This window comes from Pelophylax lessonae (assembly GCF_965119305.1).
Source record: "Pelophylax lessonae genome assembly, chromosome: 4".
Taxonomy (NCBI): domain Eukaryota; kingdom Metazoa; phylum Chordata; class Amphibia; order Anura; family Ranidae; genus Pelophylax; species Pelophylax lessonae.
Genome location: NC_138771.1, coordinates 641,617,113 through 641,631,665, shown reverse-complemented (window position 1 = coordinate 641,631,665; position 14,553 = coordinate 641,617,113). Strand labels below are relative to the sequence as shown.

At 40.1% G+C, this 14,553-nt stretch overlaps 1 protein-coding gene across 1 annotated transcript in view; it reads right to left on the bottom strand.

Moving 5' to 3' along the window:
* LOC309552915 (olfactory receptor 5G26-like) overlaps positions 1–14,553 on the bottom strand; it is a gene marked incomplete at both ends in the record, with an annotated part of 360,843 nt that overhangs the window by 102,898 nt on the left and 243,392 nt on the right. The window lies entirely within an intron of this gene.

Genomic DNA, 14,553 nt, shown 5'->3' with positions numbered 1-14,553 from the left:
AAATTCATTTTCTAATAAATACTGCATTGTATTCCTTACCCTCCGCTGAGTCCGAATTGGATATTCCCATATTTTTTTTTTTCTTCACTTACCTGTATACAGAGGTTTGTATACTCACCTTTCAAAGCACTTCCTCCCTCCTGCGCCTCGGCTCTCCTCGTCACTTCCGCGCTGCAATGCGTCCTGGGAGCTCTTCCTCGGCGCTCCCATGATGCACTTTGCAGTCACGTGGGCAGCCGACCGCTGTTCTCATCGCGTTATTTCCAAACAGGAAATGACGCGATGTTAGGCGGAGCCCAGCGCGGACGGCGCCATTTTTAAACCTGCAAACAAACTGCTTTGCCAGTAATTCCTTTGTTATCGTTAGAGAGAGAGAGAGAGAGAGAGAGCGGGTCCTAGCGTTCGGCGGTCCAACTGCAAGCTGCACTAATAAAAATCCAAAAGGTAAGTGCAATGTAATCAGGTATACAAAAATGTGTAAAGTGTGTTACCAATGTAAAATTTGATTACAGAAAAGGGGGCAACAACTTTTAATTTTATTTGTAAAAATGGGGCAACAAATTTTTTTTTTTTTTTTAAAGGGGGGACAACATTTTTTTTTTTTTTGTAAAGGGGGAGAACAACTTTTTTTTTTTTTTTTTTATTTAAAGGTTACAATAACAGTTACTTTGCTTTATATTTTAAGCGGAAAAAACTTTTTTTTTAAAGGGGACAAGTATTTTTTTTTTTAAAGTGAACATCAACCTTTTTTTTTTTAAAGGGGACAAGGACTGTCATCAACTGTTACTTTTCTTTGTAAAAAAAATTTTTAATTTTTTTTAAAAGGGGCCATTTTTTTTTTTTTTTTAAGGGGACAACGACTGAAAACGACTGCAATTTTTTTTTTTAAAGGGGACAACAACTGTTACTTTGCTTTGTTTTTTAAGGTGTAAAAACATATTTTTTTATATTTAAAATGGGACAAAAAAGTTTTATATTTTTTTTTAAAGGGGACAACGACTGCTATTTTTTTTTTTTAAAGGGGACAACAACTTGTATTGTACATTTTTTTAAAGGGGACAGCAATTGGTACTGTTTATTTTTTCTTTGTCTTCATTTACTACACCCCAAACAAATTGTCAGACCACCTCCACGAAAACAAGTAACAAGGACAAAGAAATAAAACAATGGCCATCCCAACCCCCCCCCCCCCCTCCAACACCCACCTCACTCCCCTTCTTATATATTAAAGCTAAAAAATTAAAAATATGGGAATATCCAATTCGGACTCAGCGGAGGGTAAGGAATACAATGCAGTATTTATTAGAAAATGAATTTCGTGCCCGGAACTCCGCTTTAAAATGGCTAACCTTGCCAAAAAAGGACAATCAAGCACGCTGTTGAATGTCAGCATTATACTATTTTCATTACAACATTGCAGGTAAGAAATACAATTTAAAATTTTTTTATACAAAATTCATTTTAATATTCATTTTTTTTTTTTTTAAAGTGACTGTTTAAAATAAAAAATATAATATTAAATTATATCATTTTTAAATTTACGATACAATTATTATTGAACCTCCAGACCTATAGCTTTCACTATGTTTTTATTAATTTGTACACACCCACAGAAATACTAAATACACAACCATAGAGTCAATTATTTCACAAATTTTTATTGTCAATGTTTGTAATAAAATTTTACTACTTTTAATTATGTTATTTTCACAATTAGAGGGAAACACGCTTTCCATCCTACAAATACATTGATTTTAATACCCCTTTTCAGGTAAGTAAATGAACTATTTTATTATTTTATTTATTCTACATATTTTATCTAAAAAATTTTAATTGTTTTTTATTTATTTTTTTCTTATCAGATTATCAACACATAAGAAGGAAATACATTTATTTCTAAATTTTCTTTCCTTTGTATTTGTTCTCTTTCATATATTCTTTATAAATGTTTTTTATGTGTCTTTTAATTGTTATTTTAATGTCAACATATTAAATAAAATTATTATATGTTCACAAATTATTGTTGTGCGTCTTGTCATTTTTCATCTTCTATATATTTATATGTTTTTGAACAGCACCCTTTTCATTCTTTGTCTACATACATAAGAAAATTTATATATATATATATATATATATATATATATATTTATATTTATATTTTTATTTATATATATATATATATATATATATATATATATATATATATATATATATTTTTTTTTTTTTTTTAAATTTTGAGCGTGTATATAAATATATTTTATTAGTGTGAATAATATATATATATATATATATATATATATATATATATATATATTTTAGCATGTTTGTGTATATATAAATTTATATTTTTTATACTAGCATACATATATATGGGAAAACAGAAATATACAGTTGATCATAGACCTTAATACCAAGCCGCATCCTATTAGTAAAATGTATCAAAAGATAGGGGAGAGGGAGATGGAGCTACCATGTAGTCACCGGGTTGTGGGATAAGAACCCAGGTGATACTCCCAGTAGGGGGGGATTATGGACTTTAGAGGGCTGGTATAATAGTGAACAACAAGGAGATTAAAAATATAATATTTTATTAATCAGGAGGAAAATATATCATTTAAAAACATATACAAAATACACGGACATAGTAACATATGTATCACAAAAATGACTTATCCATGTAATAACATTGAGATGTGTAATTAGTTGGTTCGACGCGTTTCACCTGATTGAAACAGTTAGCTTCTTCAGGAACCAAAAAAGTTCTAGGCAGCAAGGGCCTCTAATGTAAACATTAACAAAAAAGAAGAAAAAACAAAAATTATAAGAAGACACATCATGTATACATATAGTCAACAAGCTATGCCTTTGAAAGTGAATATCAAGGCAAATATACAAAGATTTATTAGTATGTTAACTTGCTCACCTAGGTCATATTGTCGGTTAGCTAGGGAAGGGGTTCAAGATGCCCAAATCGTCCAGTGCGAGCCAGGACAGACAAAGCTTCCCTCCAACAGATCCTGCAGGGGGATCAGAGTCCCTCTGATGAGATAGGGTGGATCGGACCTCCTCCAGATATACCCCAATGATTGATTATATCATTGTTCAGTGCAGATGGATGCCCCCCATGTATTAGTATGGAGGTACTGGCAAAAATTAGCCCAGTGGCTAAGGGTAATATGTATCAGCCCAGATAACCCCGAAGTGCTGGCATAAAAACAAAATATGAAAAAAAGACAATAATAAGGATACATTGTGGCTGGATAGCCAAAAGATACACTATAGGCAAAATATAGCAAAGCAAAGTTCCTTTGTTGTTAGTGCTTACCTATATTAGAGAAAAATAGCGCATGGAGGTCCAAGTGCCGATGCTTGCGGCACAGTTTGCCGCTGCTATCGGCGTGCTCGCCTCGTGGGCTTATAAATAGGGAGAGGTCCCACCGGAAGTGCGACGCTAGCAGCATCATAACATCACTTCCGGTGCGGGCGCAATGCATCTGCGTCACTACCGGAGTGGCGGAAGATGGTACTACAGCCAGAAAGGCAGTGCGCACTAATCCCATTATTGGGAGAGGAACAAACGTCCATGGAGGGGCGTATCCCCTCTGCTTTGCGCCCGAATCCACCCTGATGTGGAGAAAGCTCAAGCTTTTAGCCTGGTTAGCTATGAGCTTTCTCCACATCAGGGTGGATTCGGGCGCAAAGCAGAGGAGATACGCCCCTCCATGGACGTTTGTTCCTCTCCCAATAATGGGATTAGTGCGCACTGCCTTTCTGGCTGTAGTACCATCTTCCGCCACTCCGGTAGTGACGCAGATGCATTGCGCCCGCACCGGAAGTGACGTTATGACGCTGCTAGCGTCGCACTTCCGGTGGGACCTCTCCCTATTTATAAGCCCACGAGGCGAGCACGCCGATAGCAGCGGCAAACTGTGCCGCAAGCATCGGCACTCGGACCTCCATGCGCTATTTATCTCTAATATAGGTAAGCACTAACAACAAAGGAACTTTGCTTTGCTATATTTTGCCTATAGTGTATCTTTTGGCTATCCAGCCACAATGTATCCTTATTATTGTCTTTTTTTCATATTTTGTTTTTATGCCAGCACTTCGGGGTTATCTGGGCTGATACATATTACCCTTAGCCATTGGGCTAATTTTTGCCAGTACCTCCATACTAATACATGGGGGGCATCCATCTGCACTGAACAATGATATAATCAATCATTGGGGTATATCTGGAGGAGGTCCGATCCACCCTATCTCATCAGAGGGACTCTGATCCCCCTGCAGGATCTGCTGGAGGGAAGCTTTGTCTGTCCTGGCTCGCACTGGACGATTTGGGCATCTTGAACCCCTTCCCTAGCTAACCGACAATATGACCTAGGTGAGCAAGTTAACATACTAATAAATCTTTGTATATTTGCCTTGATATTCACTTTCAAAGGCATAGCTTGTTGACTATATGTATACATGATGTGTCTTCTTATAATTTTTGTTTTTTCTTCTTTTTTGTTAATGTTTACATTAGAGGCCCTTGCTGCCTAGAACTTTTTTGGTTCCTGAAGAAGCTAACTGTTTCAATCAGGTGAAACGCGTCGAACCAACTAATTACACATCTCAATGTTATTACATGGATAAGTCATTTTTGTGATACATATGTTACTATGTCCGTGTATTTTGTATATGTTTTTAAATGATATATTTTCCTCCTGATTAATAAAATATTATATTTTTAATCTCCTTGTTGTTCACTATTATACCAGCCCTCTAAAGTCCATAATCCCCCCCTACTGGGAGTATCACCTGGGTTCTTATCCCACAACCCGGTGACTACATGGTAGCTCCATCTCCCTCTCCCCTATAGCATATATATATATATATATATATATATATATATATATATATATATATATATTTATTTCCAAAAATATATATATGTGTTTGATTATGTGTGTCTATAAATCTTTTTTTTTTTAGATTATTATATATATATATATATATATATATATATATATATATATATATATATATATATATATATATACACACATACATACACACACACACACACATACATATACACACATATATTTTTAATTATTTTTTGTAGTCTAAAAAAAATGATATATATATATATATATATATAATTTTTTCTTAGACTACAAAAAATAATTAAAAATATATGTGTGTGTGTGTGTGTATATGTATGTATGTATGTATGTATGTGTATATATATATATATATATATATATATATATATATATATATATATATATATATATATATATATACACATACACATACATACATACATATATATATATATATATATATATATATATATATATATATATATATATACATACACACACATATATTTTTAATTATTTTTTGTAGTCTAAAAAAATTATATATATATATAATTTTTTTTAGACTACAAAAAATAATTAAAAATATATGTCTGATGTGTGTGTGTGTGTGTGTATGTATATGTATATATATATATATATATATATATATATATATATTACCAAGAAGACAAAATCAGAAGACAAAAAGCTGAAGACATGACATGAAATTGTATATATTTATTTATTATAGCATAAAATTTAAGGCACAATAAAATTTAATAAAAGTTTGAAAATTACATGAAATAAAAACAATTGGCTATATAAAAAGTTAGAGATATTATATATACACTATGCTTTATAAAAGTTTAAGACCCCCCCTCCCCCCCCTTTATTTTCAAGCATTTAATATAATTTTTTTCACATGCTCATAAATTAGATACAAGGGAAAACCTGATGCAAAAATTTTTAATGGGTGAATGACCTAAGAAAAGTCTGTCTTGATTTATCACAATATAACACAAATATACATCAACCATACAACCCTAAATAAAGCGGCAATCTACTAATCTACAAATTAAACCATTTTTATTTTCTTTATGGAACTAAGGATGAACATTAAAATTTTGCCAAGTTAATGTGACGGAAAATAGAAACACCTAGATCTATGTTTTGGTAAGTGTCACAACAAAAAGATGCATTGTCCAAACTAATACAAACTTTCTCGATTATAGAAATGCCAAAGTGCTTTGTGAAGACATGCGGTTATGTCACCGGACGTAAATCCACACCAGCCAATGTTTCTTTTTTCAAATTTCCAAAACAACCTACTCGCATCCAAGTTTGGTTAGCAAATGCTGGAATGGATGAAAACATGATTCCAGATTTTACAAAATTGATATTGGAAGATGAAAGAGGAGACAAGTTTAGAATCTGTTCCATGCATTTTGATAGGGATTGTTATGTCATCAAAGGAACCAAAACATTTTTACTGGCAAATGCTGTGCCGACTATTTTTCCACAAACCAGTTCAAGTATACTTTCTGATGACAGCTGGGAAAAAAGACTGTCAAAAAGAAGAAGGACTGAAGACAAAAGCGGTGAACCATGCACATCTCAGTGTAAATGTCCTTGTCATCAGTCCTCACAGAAGATCAAACTCTGCACAGATGTGAGTACCCAAACAGTTGACTTTGAATTGGAATGGGAAAAATCAGAGGAAAGTTATTTCAAAGTAGCAAAGGAGGAAAGCATAATTCATGATCACCCATATGTCCAAGAATTTACATATTTTATACAGCCTCTGCATGAGTCCACACCACTCAAAGATGTGTTTCCTTCTTCGTCGAAATGCAAGGTCCCTGTCCAATCAATGGACATTGAAGGTCCATCTGCTTCTGTACAAACACCTATAAATGTTTTGTCAGACAATGAGTCAGTGAGTGATTCACCCCTACCAAGCATTTTGATTGAAAAAAAAAGGAAATTAAAGTATGAGCAGGACTCCAGTTTTCACATTTCCGCATGTGAATCACCAGAAAAATTTGAGCATGAGGAATTGGTAGCAAGTCAAGATCCAAACACAGTAATAAAAGAAAAAAATACATTGTCTTTGAAAGTTGCCTCGACCCCATCTTGATGGAAATGAGATGCCCACGGAGAAGTTGCTCAGCTAAAATTACCAAACTCGATAAAAAATATGTGGGATCGATGGTAATTGTACATTCCATATGCCAATCACAACATAATTTAAAGCTGTGGCAGAGTCAGCCAAAAATTAAGAATATAACCGCTGGAAACATCATCATTGCTGGATCAATAGTTCTTTCAGGATCTAGTTACGCAAAATTTAAGGAACTATGCGATTATGCTGGAATTCTTATGTTTGGGAAGTCTTCGTTTCATAGCAGCCAGCAACGTTTTGTATTTCCAGCTATAGACATTGCATGGAAAAAGGAACAAGAAGAGGTCCAGAGCTTGGTAAAGGAAAACCCATTGTTCCTGGTGGGCGATGGGCAATGCGATAGTCCTGGATTCTCAGCCAAATATTGTACATACACTTTTATGGACAGAGTATCCAAAAAAATTGTCGATTTAGAGGTGGTTCAAGTCACACAGACCACTTCATCTGTTGCCATGGAGAAATTTGGGTTCATTAAATGCTTAGACAGAATACTGGAGAACAATTTGGAAGTCCATTTCATCGGCACAGATCGACATACCGGAATTAGAAAAATGTTAAGTGGTCCACGTTATCAACCTATCAAGCACCAATTCGACATTTGGCACTATGTGAAAAATATAAAAAGAAAGTTGCTTCAATTGACCAAGAAAAAGGCCTACAGACCACTAACACCGTGGATTGGGCCTATTCTAAACCACTTTTATTGGTGCAGCAGAACGTCCAAAGGAGATGGGGATTATTTTAAAATGAGATGGGAGTCAATACTTTATCATGTCCTAAATGTACATACATGGAAAGTTGGAGAGGAGGAGTATGGGTGCTTACATGAGGCAAGTTTTCCTGAATCTGAGGATCTCCAATGGCTTCAAAAGAAGAGCCCAGCTTATGATGCCCTATCTCAGTTAGTGAAAGATCCCCAAATCCAGAAGGACATACCTCACCTTACATATTTTTGTCAAACCGGAGCCATAGAGACATTCCATAGTATGATGTTAAAATATAGACCAAAAAGAATACATTACAGGTTTGTCCGTATGTTCACCAGTTAAACGGCTTATTTTCTTTTCATAAATTGCTGCCACTTAACTAAAAACACGCTCACTTGGTACTGAGGAAGGAGGAGCAGAAAGGTATCTTCTAGCATGAGAAGCAAGTCTTTTGTAGCGTGCCTCATTTTCTTTCCACCACTGAAGAGGATCACTTCTTCTGTCAACAACTGGTTCCTTCAAATAGAGATGAAGTTCATCATCCAGGCTCATTATTGCCGATTCTGATGAATCCTCTGCATGAGGCCCCATGAAAATTACATCTATTTGACCACAATTAATTTTCTCTTCTGTCTGTTGTCTTTTGGGACATTTTTCTCCTGCATCCTGCTCTTCCACATCAGAAACCTTCTCTTCTTGTCCTTGACTTTTCTTTTCCTCAGGAGGAACCTCCTGCACCTGCTGTTGAATATCTTCTGTCAGCCATTGCTTTGCCTTGGCCAATACATCATCAGAGGAGAAAGGATGGTTCTTGTATTGAGGATCCAAAAGACATGCAAGCACAACAGTTTTATTCTCCTCATGCTTCTCAAACCTTTTGGCGAGGCTGTCCTTCATGGCCTGCCTACATGCTTTGATGCCACATGTGTTGGGTCCTTCATTCTGTTGAAGAAGCATCTTCAGGACTCTCATACATGGGATCACAGAGGAAACAGATGAGTCGTAATGACTCACCTCCAGTGTCACTTCCTCAATGGGCACAAGCATTTCTATAATGTTGGCCACTATGTCCCACTGATCTGCAGTAGGGCAAGAAAGTCCATATTCACCAGAATATATGGTGAGAGCTCGCTTCTGCTCCAGCATCCTCTGTAACTTGTGTAGCATTGAGTTCCATTGTGTTGGAACAGCCTGTATCAGGTTGTTTTTGGGTAGGCCAAGGTCTTCCGAAATGCACCTCAGTCGTTGCTTGGCAAGAACAGAATGGTGGAAATGGCCTGCGCACTTTTTCAGCATGGTAATAATGTCCATCAAAGCTTTCTGGTGTGACAGACCATCATTTACCACCAGTTGGAGGGTGTGTGCCATGCAAATGAGGTCTGACATTTCAGCAATCAGCAAGTCTCATACCTTTAACCATGTTCACTCCACTGTCTAGCAGCACAAGCATCACTCGGTCTTTGCTGATTCCCCATTCTTCTAGCATGCCTAGAAACTTTTCTTTAATATACAGTGTGGGATCCTTGCATCACTTTTGTATTCAACACCAAATGCCTTCTTGTCCATCCGCTGTCAATGTAGTGGCATGTAAGACTCATTAGTGATTCTGTTTGTCCTGACCAGCAGTCCGTCGTGAGTGAGAGTGAGTTGCCAGCATTTTCTGGTTGCAGCATAGTTTTAACTTTGTCAATGACCTTTTGGGGAATCTTTTGCAGCATTTCAGTTTGATAAAACTTGTCACTCTTCAGTGTGTACCTTGGCTCAAGTCAGACACTATTGTAAATGGCTGGTTATCAGTGACCATCATCTCTGTGATTACTCTGTCCAGCAGTTGGGATCTTCCATCTAATTTTTGCCACCTGTTTTTTTTTTCTGAAACATATCTGTTATTATTGTCTGGGATAGGGATGATTCACCTTGTGATTCATTTTGTTTTTTCTGTGCTGCATTATACAATTCAAGATGATGAACTCTTAGATGGGCCCAAAGATTAGACATATTTTTGGTTTTTGCAGTTATTTATCCCATGCTCATATTGTTTTTTGCATGTGTTGCACAGTGCTACTGATTTTCCTGGCAATGGAGAAGAGAAATACTCCCAGACCACACTTTTAATTTTTCTATCTCCATCCATCTCCATTGAAACAAGAAAGAGTCAGACACTAATTTAGGCTTACACAAAATGGCTGGCTGGCACCCTGCTGTGGGTGGCTGTCTAGCTGGCTGGCAGGCACCGTGTGGTGGGTGGGTGGCTGGCTGGCACCCGGTGGTGGCTGGCTGGCTGGCACCCTGTGGTGGCTGGCTGCCTGCCTGGCACCCTGTGGTGGCTGGAACCCTGTTGTGGGTGGCTGTCTGGCTGGCAGGCACCGTGTGGTGGGTGGGTGGCTGGCTGGCCCCCTGTGGTGGGTGGCTGGCTGGCACCGTGTGGTGGGGGGTGGCTGGCTTGCACCCTGTGGTGGGTGGGTGGCTGGCTGGCTTTCACCCTGTGGTGGGTGGGTGGCTGGCTGGCTGGCACCCTTTCGTGGCTGGATGGCTGGCACTGGATGAGTGGCTGGCTGTCATCAAGCTTTGGTGACTGGCTTTCACCCTTTTGTGGCTGACTGGCAGGCATCCTTTTGTGGCTGGCTGGCACCCTGTGTGGTGGCTGGCCTAGCACGTACAGGCCTAGAGCCTGTGGCTGGAGAGCTGGTACAGTCAAGAGGAGGACATAGGCAGGGCCTGGGGCTGGCTGGCTGGTACACTACACTGTGGACTGTGTGGGACTGAGTTGCTAGCTGGCACCGGCAGCTGTGGGTGGTGGGTGGGTGGGTGGCCACAGCGGCTGTGTTACAGAACAGAACAGATACAGAACATGTGTCAGAGAGATTGTTTTTTGTTGGTCACTGTTATCAATTATCACAGAACAGAATACAGAATGTGTATCAGGTCACTGCACTCACTAGATGTAGAAGAACTATGTCCCGACTCTCCCTTCCAACCGCCTGTGCCGCATGCAGACTCCAGTGTGGCAGCGGCAGGTAAAAGACACTGTAGGGACTAAGGAGGCAGAGGGAGGCAGCCTAAGAGCTGTCCAGTGCGCGGAGGCATGTGGCGCAACATACGCGATGACGTCACAAAAATATTGCCAAATCAACAGGTCGATTCCGATATATCAGGGAAAGTGCATGTCGGCCCCCGATATATCGGTGTTGCCGATAATCGGTCGATCTCTGATATATATATATATATATATATATATATACATGCATATTTTTGCTTGCATATGATTGTGATTGGATAATGGAAGTCAGCAGAGCTTCATCTCAGTCGGTAAGTTAAGCAAAAGTTATCTTGTAAAGTGAACAGTCTATTTATATTAAGTAAATTAACCCCGATGTGTCTGGGTTCAAATTTTTGGTGGGGGAGAGGTGATGTAACAATTATAAATGAGTTAAAATGGGGAAGAACAGAGGGTATGTTAGAGACCTGTCCTAAAATTTCAACCATAGGATAGACTGTCATCTGAGATTTGGTGCAAAGAAGTAGGGGAATTTCAAAATGAATCTCATGAAGTCAACAAATCAACTTAGAATCCATATACATATAAAATCAATATATGTTTACTACAAATTATGTTAAACTCCACTGTACATAAATGCTAAAAAAGCTTGATCACACAATTGTGTATATGAGAGAACTCAAAACCATCCCACCATGATATTAGTCATGAGCAGTCGATGCGTTTCCTGGATATCCCATTCTTCAAGACTCAGGATGAGTTCTCATATAGATACTCACAGTATTATCAATCCATCTATAAAAGTATATACATAAAAAATAAACAAATGTACACAGTGGCGTAGTGTGGGGGGTGCAGGGGGGGCCGGCCGCACCGGGCGCAACATCTGGGGGGGGGGGGGGCGCATCCGCTCCTCAGTGTCATGTCACTCACTCTGTCATAGGCTGGCCGTCGCCGCCCGCTGAGTCTGCTCTCTGCAGTGCCCCTGGCTCACTCTCACTGCTGGCTGGCTTTGGCTTGGCAGCTCGGCTCGGCCGCTCGGCTCCCGAATCAGATCCAGCGTCGCCCACTGTGGAGTGGTGGGGGGGGGAGAGAGGCCAGGTGTGCGGTGGGTGCGGAGAGCCAAGGGACTGTCTGGGGGAGGGACTAACCCATGCAGCGGCCGCCCAGCGCAGCGTGGGAGTTAACCACCAGGCACCAGGCCAGCAGAAGAAGAAGCCGGCGTGTCGAGGAGGAGTCACAGGAGTAACAGGACTGGAGTCAGCAATTTCAGCAAAGAAGGCAAGTGAGAGGCCAGAGAGCCTGGTGACAGTGGTGCTGCAGGAGGAAAACCTAGCCTGTGGTCGGGAGTCGAGACACAGGTGAAAAAAAGGTAGGAGTACTACTGGCTGTACTAGTGACTGTCTGACTGACTACTGAGTGAGAAGACTATGTAAAGGGGATCTATTTTATGGGGAACCTGGCCTGCTGTAAGGGGGGAGATCTAAATGGGGAACGGGACCTCACCTAACCCTGGCCTGCTGTAAGGGGGATCTATATGGGGGACATGATCCCCCATATAGATCCCCCCTTACAGTAGGCCAGGGTGAGGTGAGGTCCCCCATATAGATCCCCCCTTACAGTAGGCCAGGGTGAGGTTAGGTCTGGGGTCCCCCAAATAGAGCCCCCCCTTACAGCAGGCCAGGGTCCGAACCTCACCTCACCCTGGCCTGCTGTAAGGGGGGGATCTATATGTAGGACCTCACCTCACCCTGGCCTGCTGTAAGGGGGGAGATCTATATGGGGGAAGGGACCTCACCTCACCCTGGCCTGCTGTAAGGGGGGATGTATATGGGGGACCAGGGATCTATATGGGGGACCTCACCCTGGCCTGCTGTAAGGGGGGATCTATATTGGGGACCAGGCCAGGGTGAGGTGAGGTACCCCATATAGATTCCCCCTTACAGCAGGCCAGGGTGAGGTGAGGTCCCGTCCCCCATATAGATATCCCCCCTTACAGCAGGCCAGGGTGAGGTGAGGTCCGAGGTCCCCCATATAGATCCCCCTTACAGCAGGCCAGGGTGAGGTGAGGTCCCCCATATAGATCCCCCTTACAGCAGTCCAGGGTGAGGAGAGGTCCCGTCCCCCATATAGAGGATCTATATGGGGGACCTAACCCTGGCTGCTGTAAGGGAGGATCTATATGGGGGACCTCACCCTGGCCTGCTGTAAGAGGGGATCTATATGGGGGACCTCACCTCACCCTGACCTGCTGTAAAGGAGGATCTATGGGGGACCTGCCCAGGCCTGCTCGAAAGGGGGATCTATAGGCCATAGATCCCCCCTTTAGAGCAGGATCCCCATAGATCCCCTTTAGAGCAGGCCAGGGCCCCCATAGATTCTCTTTGGAGCAGGCCAGGGTCCCCATAGATCCCCTTTTAGAGCAGGGTCCCCATAGATTCCCCACTTTAGACAAATGTCCCCATAGATTATATGGGGACCATTATCTAAAGGGGGATCTATGGGGACCCTGCTCTAAAAGGTGATCTATGGGGACCCTGGCCTGCTCTAAAGTGCTTAGGGGGTAAGGGTTTCTTTAACTAATCTAGTAGAAGAAACTCAAGTGCTAAAATGCCGCAGGTTAGGGGGCGCAAATTACTTGCCTTGCCCCGGGTGCTGACAACCCACGCTACGCCACTGAATGTACATACTATCCAACCTTCTATACAATAAAATGTAGCTCATAATAGCTGTCCTCGTGGTGAAGAGAGAAAAAAGGAAGCCAATCAAGAAGCCATCTTGCAACACACCTCTTCCATAATGCACATGTTGTACTTTTTGATAGACGTTGTATATCTATTTGAGTACAGGATGTTCATTTTCAAGCCTGATGGTCCTTTCTTTGTACACTTCTCATAAGTAACTGTATATAGTCAACTTCTTTTGGATATTTAGAACCCTCCTTTTTGGATCATTGTTTTTTTGTCTGGGACAATGAATATAATTTGATACTACTTTCTTTCCTTTTTTTGATTGATTAGGTCTACCTATCTTGTCCTAGCTTTTTAGCCTTCCCACAGTCCGGGGGGATCATATCCACCTACTTGATTCCCATTATGTGGGTATACATGTTTATAGGTAGGAATATGATAGTACGTGATGTGTATTATGGCTACTTTTTTGGATTTTTTTTTTCTTTGTCCACACCACGATATATGGAACAAGTATTATGAGCTATGTTTTCTGATGTATGATGTATTGTATAGAAGCTTGGATATTATGTACATTTGTTTATTTTTATGTATACACTCATTTTAAGAGATGGATTGATACTATTGTGAGGATCTATATGAGAGCACATCCTGCGTCCTGAAGAAGAGGTATATCTGTGAAACGCATAGACTATTCATGACAAATATCATGAGGGAATGGTTTCAGGTTCTCTCTATTTCTATAATTTCTGTCTGTGTGGAATGTTGCCCTCATGAATATATTCATATGTGTTTGCAAAAATGCTGATTGTTCACGTCATCATTCTATAGCAAGAAGTAACTATTTTTCAATAATAAAGTTAGTTGTAAAATGGTGTTACAAATGATTTATAAATAAGTTATTTGTCATGTGTATGAAGAGTCCAAGAGGACAAGTGTGGCTTCTTGCACAATTATCGTGCAAGCACCCCTGAAAGGTGAAACAGAGCCAAGAAGGGTGATGGGAGGGCACACTTGTCAGGGTGCAGAAAGTAAAAAAATGGAGTTTAGGAGAACACTTGTGATGCTCTTTTCTCCCGCAGTCTGAGCTCTTCTATACGGTGACTGCAAGAGACTGATACCAAGT